The following is an 8,531-nucleotide window of genomic DNA, read 5'->3' as shown; positions in this document are numbered from 1 at the left end:
AGTGTATGTACTCCGGCAAAATTGCCGTGCCGCCGGGTGGAGGTGGGATACGAGATCAGAAATAGTTATTTGTGCAACGAGATAGGAAAAGTGACTTTTTTCCGTACGAGATGCGGGATTTTTAGTCGGGACGTAGTCGAGATTAAAAACGCGTCGAGTACGGAAAAAAACACTTTTCCTTCGTGTTGCACACATAATTTTTTCTAATGAGGTAGAGAAAACCCTTACCTCTTGAGGATTTATTGAAAATTTTGGATACAAAATTCGAAAAATCGAGTAGCTCATTTTGGTCGTTATGGAATCAATGTAAACACAAATTTTCACATTAGAAAAATTTGCGAGTTCGTTTAGTTGTGAGTGTATTTGCGATTAAAAATGTCCGAAGATGCTGAATTTGTTAGCTCGGACGTAGAAGAATCAGCAGCATTAGCAGTCAATGAGTTATTACTCGTGAAATCGCGGAAAAAATATGATAAAGCTTACCAACAATTTGAGGATTGGTGCCGTGAAAAGCGAGTGCGTGATATTACTGAAGAAGTTCTACTGGCCTATTTTGAGCAAAAATCAAGAAAACTCAAAGGCTCGACATTATGGAGACTTTTCTCGATGCTGAGGTCTACAATCCAATTAAAGAAAAATATAGAAATCAAGAAATATGCAAGCCTGATAACGTTCATCAAAAGAAAATCAACCGGTCAGGTTTCGAAAAAATCCAACATTTTTACCAAGCAGGAGATAGAAAAGTTCCTAAGGGAAGCGGATAATGGCACTTATTTAATGATGAAGGTAAAGGTGACTTTTATGTAATTCAAAAAATAACTGTTTTACTCTTTAAAGGTGATGTTGATAATCGGGATCAGTGGGGCATGCCGTCGCGAGGAATTGACTTTTCTTGACGTGAAGGACATTACAGACAAGGGGTCTTATATCATTATCCAGATTCCAGACACTAAAACAAACGTCAGGCGAGAATTTACAATATCACCAGGCAATTTTGAAGGTTTGGATTTATTAGAAATATTCAGGACATACTTTTCTCTCCGACCATCACCGATTGAAATTACTCGATTTTTACTTGGTTTGCGGAACGGAAAATGCACAAGGCAGCAGTAGGAATAAATACCAGGTGGAGTGCCTAAGAAAATAGCAGATTTTTTGAATTTACCGAATTCTTCGAATTATAGGTACTGGACACTGCTTCAGAAGGACATCTGCAACATTATTGGCCGATGCAGGAGCTGACATCACAGTTCTCAAAAGACACGGTGGTTGGCGATCAAATACTGTTGCCGAGGGATATATAGTGGATTCTGTACAAAACAAGTTGGAAGTATCTTCAAAAATATTAGGAAAAGAACAGATCATCAATATAACCCAATCCGATAATGTGACCCCAAAATGTTTGTTAAAAGAATGCAATAATGTTGTAGTAAATTATTACCTAATATTATATTATAACATAATTACATAAACATTTTTGTTTTATAATACAAAAATTTCCGATAATATTGCGGAATCTGGAAAAGTGCCCCGAATGCTTGCAGCGTTTCCACGTTGAATGGCAAGGGAAATCCTCTCGAAATAGCTATTTGTGCAATAAGTTAGGAAAAGTGATTTTTTTCCATACGAGATGCGGGATTTTTAATCGAGACGAAGTCGAGATTAAAAACGCGTCGAGTACGGAAAAAACACTTTTCCTACGAATTGCACACATGATTTTTTCTACTGGAGTTTGGAAAATACATAAAATTTGGATATTTTTAATATACTATTAATTATTTCTAAATTAAAAAGCGAAATAAAAATTGTTCTGCTTTCGTTACCATAGAGAAACAATTTATTAATGAAAAATTGTGAAGGCGTTTAAGCTTTTGTCTCAATTAAATACCAGTTTTTACGTTACGTATCCCAGGAAACGACCAAAATTGAACTTTTAGTGTTGAAATATTATTTCCGCCCTTAGTAGGAAATTTTTCACTTTTCTTAACTCAAATTAGTATTACAATGTTGAAGTTTTCCAAACTCTAGTAGAAAAAGGAATTTCTTTGATTTTGAATCGCCTGATTCCGCGATAAGTCGGTTTCCGATGACATTAATGAAATCGATGGCTTCTTTGCACCAAGGGCCTAAGGTTTCAAATGCTAAACCTTTAAACACGTAGTTTGACGAAATGATTGAACTATATTTGCTATGTTTGCGTTTGCAAGCCATTTCAGCGGCAAAACCTGAGACTTCAGATGATTTCAATACGTAACTGTCTGCAAGTGTATCTACAACAGTAACGTGCCAAACCAAAGGTTGACCTTTAATCCACGGTACTAAAGTCATCCCATCTGGGCGTTTTCCGTCATCCCGAGGCAGTCCGTTTGGTTCTAAAGTTGAATTCACATGAATTGAAGTTAAAGACCGATTGATAATGGAATTAATTTCAGTGTGTCTTGAAAATCTACCACTGCTTTTGAAACAACTTAGACCGTGGGTGCCAATTTCGTCAACTTTCGCATTGCATTTGCAAGTATGAGGTGTACAAAGATTACAACCCAATCTTAAACCAATACAAACTTGGAAGGAAGTGTTATCTAAAAGAGTACCAATATTAGGAGAAGGTATTGCATGTAACCAAGATCCTGATTCTCTGCATTGCAAAGCTTTAAAACGAGCCAAGTCTCTAAGTGAATTAAAGATTAAGTCATTGGCAATTATTCCTTTGATATTAATATTATCCCAATTCTTCTGAAATTGTGAAATTGTTGGTATTTCGTTCTCATTTGCTACACCCCAGGCTGCTAAAGCTTCATCATAATGGTGAATATTAAGCTCATTATCCTTTGAGTTTAGTAATAAAGAAACAAGCTTTTTAACCCCATTAATTGAAGACAGGAAAGCAGGGAGGCAAATATCGGAAATGCGACGAATTCCCAGACCACCAAATCTAATCGGTAAAGTGGACTGACGCCATTGTAAATATTTATAATAAATAATATAATTGCTGGTTTTCATTTGTTTTACTTTTCCTAACCGAAATGAATGTGGAAATGTGGAATGTGGAAACAGTTTTCGATACCGAATTAGAAAAAAATAATAGAAATATTTATACCGCATTCATAGACTACAAAAAAGCCTATGATTCAGTACCACATTCATGGTTAATTAAAATTCTTAAAATTTATAAAATTAATTTGGATTTGATTAACTTTTTATCTCATGTTATGACATTTTGGAGAACTACTTTAAATTTATCAATAAACAATACTAAATTAAAATCCGAGCCTATTCAAATTAAACGGGGAATTTATCAAGGAGATTCTTTAAGTCCTTTAGGGTTTTGTCTAGCCATTAATCCTTTGACAAATCTATTAAATAGCACTGGATATGGTTTCAATATTAGACTTAATAATACCACACTATCCAAATTAAATCACCTTCTTTATATGGATGACATAAAACTTTATGCATCTAAAAAGAATCACATTTTATCTTTACTAACAATAACTGAAAATTTCTCAAATGATATTGGCATGAGTTTTGGTATTGATAAGTGTAAAACGCAATCAATATGTCGCGGTCATTACGAAAACTTAGAATATACAGGGTGATGAAAAAAAAAGTGCCCGTGCTAACCTGCACGTTATAAAGTATTTTTAACTAAACACGAATTCGAAATCCAAAATTAAATTTGTCCACTCTTCGCCAAGATATAAGATTTCCTTTTTAGACAATAGAAATCTATATGATTAACCGTTTACTAATAATTTTATTGTTGTAGTCTAGATTTTGGTCGAGTTGATAATGTTCTTAAGTAAAAAATGCAAAAAGTCTATCGGAACCAACGTTATTAAAGATGTTAGAGTACCATTTCTTGGGTCCAAAGAAAATTCGTCAATGTTACAACATTGCAAAGCTCCTAAGATACAGAAACATGTAATTTTTGAAAACGATAGCAACAATAATTCAATTTTTAATAGTAATGGTTTTGTCGACTGTAATTACACAAGAGGTTTCATTTAGTCGGATAAATATTTTTTGCAACGAAAACGTATTGCTTAGCAATTAGACGAGAAAAATTGGCACGATAAAAGGACGACGGCCGCAGGCCGGAGTTGATTTTATCGTGCCAATTTTTCGAGTCTAATTGTCAAGCAATTAGTTTGAGTTGCAAATAAATATTTTTCCTGACTAAATGAAACCTCGAGTGTAATTCGGCGAGACAATTTAATGAATGAACAATACAAATTTAATTTTTTTATTTGGTATTAAAGGTATTAGATGCCTAGCAACTAAAGGTATAAGTTACCTGAGTGTTTTTGCCGGATAAAAGTTAGGGCAAACTTTTATCCGCTGTCAAAGTGACAAAATCACAGCGCCTAATGAGATTTTTTATACATGAATTAAATTGTCAAATTTAACCTGTCAATTTTCCAAAAAGTCTGAAAAAATGGCATACAATTTTAACGAATATGTAGACATGTTACTCTGCTTGGGTGCATCAAATGATAACGCATCTGAAGCAGCAAGAGACTATGCAAGACTGTACCCTCAACGACGTCATCCAGATGCTAAGGTAATAAGAAGATTGATGCAGCGATTAAGAGAAAACGGCCAAATAATGCCTCTTTATGTAAATCGTGGAAGGCCTCGTGAAGTTCGAACACCAGCTTTGGAGGAAGCTATTTTGGAAGCAATTGAAAATGCGCCAGGACGAAGTATACGAAGATTGGCGCGAGAGTTTCACGTAGACTATCGCACGGTACAAGGTATCCTGGCTGACGAACATTATCATCCTTATCACTATGTTAAAGTGCAAGCTCTTCGTCCAGGTGATTATCCCCTCAGAGTAGAATTTTGTGAATGGCTACTTGGACGTCACAGAATCGATCCTAGGTTTATTCAAAACATTTTATGGACAGATGAATCATATTTTTCTCAAGACGGCATTTTTAATCAACATAATAATAATAATCATATCTGGGCAACTGAAAATCCTTTCGCTGTGCATCCTCGTGCACATCAGCACCGCTTCGGAATTAATTTGTGGGCTGGGGTCATTGATAATAACCTCGTAGGACCTTTTACGCTACCTGCCAGAGTGAATGCAGAAAATTTTCTACAATTTTTACAAAATGACTTCCAAGTTTTGCTTGAAGATTTGCCCCTTGCAATTTTGAGGCAAATGTGGCTACAAATGGATGTGTCCCTCCACATTTTGGTAGGATAGTACGGGATTGGTGTGACGAGACTTATCCAAATACCTAGATGGATTGGTAGAGGTGGCGCGATTGCTTGCCCCCCCCCGGTCACCTGACCTTAATCCTTGTGATTTCTTCCTCTGGGGTCACCTCCAAAATTTTGTATATGCTACGCCGATTGCTAACTTAGAGGAATTAACAGAAAGAATCAACGCAGCAGTTAATACCATAAATGTTCCTATGCTTCAAAGGGTTCAAGAGACATTTAACTTTTTGTTCAATTTATTGTAAATTAAAATTTTGTTTCATATCCACATGACAGCTTTATTTTTATGCAGGTGACAGAATCTGTCATCAGCATTGGTTTCTTAGATACGGCGAAGTACGTGAATATAATATTTTTTAGAAAAAAAAGTGCAATATTGCCAATTTGTACTGTACTTCGACAGAAAAGGACATTTAAGTTTCAGTCGTGGGCACTTTTTTTTCATCACCCTGTATAACTAAAGAAGGAGAAATCATTAAAAATTTAAATAAAGGAGAATATTTAGGTATTAATCAATCAAATCATATTCAACATTCAATTATAAAAGAAAATTTAGAAAAACAATTTTATTTAAGAATTAAATCTATTTTAAAATCAAAATTAAACGGTAATAATTTAATTAAAGCAGTTAATACATATGCTGTTCCATTGTTGACCTATTCTTTTGGTGTTATAAAACGGTCCAAAACTAATTTACACAATATAAATATTCAAACTAGAGTTCTCTTTACAAAATTCTGTAAACATCACCCCAAATCTGCAATTGAAAGCTTTAATTTACCACGCGAAAATGGTGGTAGGGGTTTTTCAAATCTAGAAATTCTACAACAAAATCAAATTGCTTCACTAAAAAATTATTTTCTCAATAGAGCTCGTGATAACACTTTTTTTAATGCTTTGGTTTCAGCCGATAAAGGCTACACACCTTTAAATTTAAGTGATAATATAATTTCAGATATTGTTGAGCCAAATCTACCTGACACTATAGCAAATATCAAACAAAAGTCTTTACATGGGAGATATTTTAAAAAGCTAGAACGGCCAGAAATTAATATTCAAGCTTCTCATGCATGGCTTAAAAAATCAAATATTCATCCTGAGACTGAGGGTTTTATATTTGCAATACAAGATCGTGTTATAGATATAAAAAACACATATGCGGTTTACAATCGATCATTGATAAATGTAGGATTTGCGGAACTGAAGGGGAAACCATTGAACCAAGGCGATCTACATTTACCAGGCCATGACACTGACCAAAGACAGTGTGCTATGGAATGGCCTACCACAGTCTGACAACATTGCTTCACCAACATTTAGTGAAAAATATCGAAATCCACTAAACCTGTCATTGTATTTACATTTGTCAGATATGAGTGATCTAATTTTACGACAGTTCAAAAATGCGTAATCGCATTGTAACATATAGTTTAAAACCACCTTAGGGACAGACAAATAACGGTGCTCATTACTGATAAAATTTCAGATGCTCTGCTGTGTTCCGGACTATTGAAACTGTTTGGTTATAAACTAACGCGAGGTGGGCATTTCCAACTTAAATATAACAATTTGTTCTCCCCATTGCCTAAATCCCATCCCATTTCTTGTAACTTGCTTCCCAGTCTCATTTCAATATTCGTTTTTAAAACCAAAAGATATTCTCCAGTGATTGTGTCGTCATTACTAATTTTGATTATTTCTTCCCAAAGTGTAATTTCTTCGTAATTAAAAGTTATTGGAACCGCGTTTGGCACAAGTCGCTTCATTTTGTCCCCATTGATAAATAACTGTTCCGCTAAAATCCTTAGCACAAGCATGGCTACTTTTGCGAATTCTTCACTCTTCGATTTTTAAATTTTAAAATCTCTTTCCAAATTGGCTTCGTTTCCTCATTTGATGGAAACTTAAATAAAAGTATTTAGCTACCTACGTAATTCGAAGAAGAAGACGCATAATTTGAGTTGCAATTTGGTACGCAACACTTAAATGTCATTTTTAATTCAGTTTGACGAATTTGACCAAGGACTTGTCAAAATTTATTTTAAATGTCGAATTCGTTTCAAAATTTTTGGAACACCGTAGGTCATGGAATGGCCTACCAGGACCAGGGAATGTGGCAACACAGCCAGTGTCCAGGCCTGTAACTTAAGACCGCCTTGATTGAACACATCATTTCTTCTTGCACCGTTTTGGCTCAAAGCGAATATAAAAAACGTCATGATATATTCGCAAAAATTATATACATGAATTTAGCAGTTAAATTCAATTTATTAAAGGATACACAACCACATTACATTTATAAACCAGAAAGTTGTTTAGAAAATGACAATTACAAATTATATTTTGATCGTAGAGTTTTAACTGACATTCATATTCAGCATAACAGACCAGACATTATTATTTTAAATAAACAACAAAAGCAAGCATATCTTTTAGATATAGCTGTTCCAAATTCACACAATATAACACAGACATATAATACAAAAATTAATAAATATTTAGAACTCTCGGTTGCTATGAGAAATCTTTGGTGTTTAGAAAAAAATTCTATTTTATCACTTGTAATTTCAGCAACGGGAATAGTACCGCAATCTCTTTTTAAAAATTTAAAAATTCTGGATTTAGGGAACACATTGGTAGTTGAAATTCAAAAAGGTATATTATTATACTCATGTCATATCGTGAGAAAATTCCTTAACATTGACACAGAACATAATACACAACAAAGTCAAAATGCGGAGGCGAGACGCCGGTAATTATGTTGATAAGCACTGCACTATTACTTGATAGTATTATCCGTAATAGTGTATGTACTCCGGCAAAATTGCCGTGCCGCCGGGTGGAGGTGGGATACGAAAAGTCATTTATTAGTTTAAGTTTTCACGATACCTGATATCTTCCAAATTTAACGATCCTAACCTTCTTGAACTTGATAATATTGATATTTACTTAGTTAATTGACATTGAATGTCGAAAATATTGTGTTTTAGTGCTTTGTTCTGTATTACTAAGTGTTAGAAGAGACATTTTGCTATAAAATATAATTATTTTTTTTTCTTTTAACACTTTTATCACTTAGTAATACAGAACAGAACACTAAAACACAATATTTTCAAAATTTGATGCCAACTAACTAGTAAATATCAGTATTATCAAGCTCAAGGAAGTTAGGATCGTTAAATTTGGAAGATATCATTGATATTAGGTATCGTGAAAACTTAAACTAATAAATCACTTTTACTTATCAACTCGTATTCAGCATGGGTAGACAAGCAAAAATTAGTTAAAATTATTCAGAA

General features: G+C 34.1%; 1 protein-coding gene across 7 annotated transcripts in view; it reads left to right on the top strand.

The window, feature by feature from the left end:
• The window catches only part of LOC138135356 (zinc finger protein draculin-like), a 218,590-nt gene that overhangs the window by 138,310 nt on the left and 71,749 nt on the right, over window positions 1-8,531 (top strand). The window lies entirely within an intron of this gene.

This window comes from Tenebrio molitor, chromosome 7 (genome assembly GCF_963966145.1).
Source record: "Tenebrio molitor chromosome 7, icTenMoli1.1, whole genome shotgun sequence".
In the NCBI taxonomy this organism is placed as follows: domain Eukaryota; kingdom Metazoa; phylum Arthropoda; class Insecta; order Coleoptera; family Tenebrionidae; genus Tenebrio; species Tenebrio molitor.
The sequence above is the reverse complement of the archived record's forward strand: the minus strand, read 5'-3'. Positions and strand labels throughout refer to the sequence as shown.